The sequence below is a fragment of the Crocuta crocuta genome, unplaced genomic scaffold (assembly GCF_008692635.1).
Source record: "Crocuta crocuta isolate KB4526 unplaced genomic scaffold, BGI_CrCroc_1.0 scaffold288, whole genome shotgun sequence".
Classification (NCBI taxonomy): domain Eukaryota; kingdom Metazoa; phylum Chordata; class Mammalia; order Carnivora; family Hyaenidae; genus Crocuta; species Crocuta crocuta.
Window position 1 is genome coordinate 2,859,279 of NW_027532607.1, and position 2,629 is coordinate 2,861,907.

Sequence of the window (2,629 nt, forward strand, 5' to 3'; positions counted from 1 at the left end):
CCTCCGCACCCCCCTAGGAAATCCACAACCCACACGCCTGATGATAAAGCAGCCCCTGGTTTTATTGGTCTTAAAAAGCTTCAAAAAGGAATACTCACTCAATCAGTATCTGCTGGGTGCTCCCTACAGTGGGTCTGGCCAACTCACTGTGCTAAATGCCACAGAGGCTGCAGATAAGCAAGTCAGGGTCCCTGCCTTCTACAGCCAGAGAAGTGATACCCTTCTCCCCAGAGAGCACCTTCCCGGTGGCCTCCCCTCTCCCTCATTACACTCTCCTGAGATCCACCTAAACTAACCTTCGTCCCTCCACTGTGGTCCAAGGGCCAAAGCCACTAGCTCTCCTGTCACCACAGACCCACTTCCTGCTGCCAGAACTGCCCCGCAGGCAGGGGCCTCTGAAAGGGTAAACCAGGCCCACCCTGATGATTAGAAGGTTCGATCTTTTCAGGATTCCGTACCACAGACTGACTGCACCTTGGAAGAGCAACTCTGGTTTAAAGGCTTCTGAGACATGAACTTTCAGTTTTGCTATTTCAGAAACATTTCTGGGCAAGATCATACTGAAAAACATGCACCTGCTTCGATATTATTAGATCTGAGTAAAGAATCGAGCTTCAACTAGGAACTGGGTTTAGGGCCCCTGAATCTCCTCTATCCATGATCACGGGACTCGGCTCCAGAGTTGAAAATGGTCCTTCGTGCTAATGGAGAGTCTCACGGGAAGGTAGCATTTCCCCTGCAAAGCTGCATCTTTCTAGTACTGGAACAAAGTGTAAGAGGCCACAATCCCAGTGGGATGAACAAGGGCATTATCTGAGCATGTTCTTGAAGCTTACTAGAAAGTCTACTTTCTTCTCTTCCCAGCCCTTCTCCACACCCAATCTCTCATTGCAGCGAGGCTGGTCACCTGTTCAGGTAACTGACTGGTTCTAACAAACCCACCAGAACTTAAGCAATGCAAGGAGCTGCTCTTCAAAAGGAAGCAGGAGGATTAGATTCAAAGTTCAGTTCCGCCACTGAAGCATGACCTTGAACAGGTCACCAGTCATCTCTGGCCTCAGCTTCCTCATCTGTCTGCTCTGGGGAAAAGGACAGCGAGCTATTGTTCAATTCGGGAGGGGAGGGCAGGGCATAGGCTCCAAAGGTACTCCCAACTGTTACTGACAGATACGCATTCTATTCCTTACATGAGGTGGAGAAAATACGGAGACTCACTGGACTAGATCAGCAAGACTCCTTCTAGTAGTCTAATATACCCTGACTCTAAGCTTGAGAGGCTATCCATTTATGTGCATACACTCCCAATGCTCACAGTATTTGTGGAATTTTTTTGGAAATCCCCTTCAAAGAATATACTGTTGAATCCCCTAAGTGATAGAGTGTTTAGTTTTTAAAAACAACCAAAAATCAAATCCAAGTGTCCTGAATAAAGTATACAGTCAAGCTGAGCAACAGTTTTGATCAGTGTGAATCATGTAGAAGTTACAGTCAAGCGAAAACTGGAAGGAATTGGGAAAGGTTTTAAATTGTGTAAGGATCACTGGCTTAAGAGTAAATATTTGCTTTTTTAGGGTTCCTTTGTTTTAAAGTTGAATTATTAAGCTGGTTAAATAAATTCTTAAATGAAATACTGAAAAGTAAAAATAAAAATAGAAAAAACCGTTTTTTTAAACTGATCTGTATGACATGAGCCCTGACCCTTGAAGAAGTAATTATGTGGAAAGACATGACATTTTTTGGGATGAATCCGTTTAGGTATGTTTGTAGGAAAAACAAAACAAAACACTACCAAAGGTATTATTCCATTGTCAAGTGCTACCTGAATCTTCCCAGGAAAAACAGCTGTATGGATAAGCCGTATGTTTTAAGAACTGTAGCCTCTAAAAGGGACAATCAATGCACCAACTCTTGATTTATATATAAACAGTCTTGAGGCAAAACTTTAAATGGCCTCTGAGGCACCTGGGGAGCTCAATCAGTTAAACGTCTGACTCTTGATTTCAGCTCAGGTCATGATCTCACAATTCGTGGGTCTGAGTCCCACATCAGCTTGGGATTTTCTCTTTCCCCCTCCCCCACAAAAAAAATATATAAACTTTAAAAAAATTTGTAAATGGCCTCACAACAAATACAGAAAGAATCTTGTCTGCAGATGGGCTACCCTCAAAACCAAACTCACAGAATTATCCCGAGGTATTTCAGGGTGCTCACGGGAGCCACATCTGCTAGAAAGCTGATCTGAAACCACAGCAGACCAAAGGACTCTGCAAACAAGTTACTTAACAAGTCAGGATAAAACATTGCTCAGCAGCTTTTAGGTATATAAGTTGTCATCAAGAGACTGCCGTGGTTATTTACTTCTACACAATATAAACGAAAGGATATCTAAACATTCCATTTTCATTTGACCTAAAATCCACACTGCTAAAAGAAGACAGGTTACTTTAAAACGGCTATTATAAAATCAATTTAAAGGCTAGTTCTGTGCTCTTTAAAACATCCACAATACTGCTTGGGGGCTGGGGGAGATGGAAAAAGTGAAAAAGATTAGTAAATTCTGGTACTGGGAATTTTTCCCAAGGAAATAATCAGGCATTTGAGATATGCTTAAACAATAAGATGGTGGGGC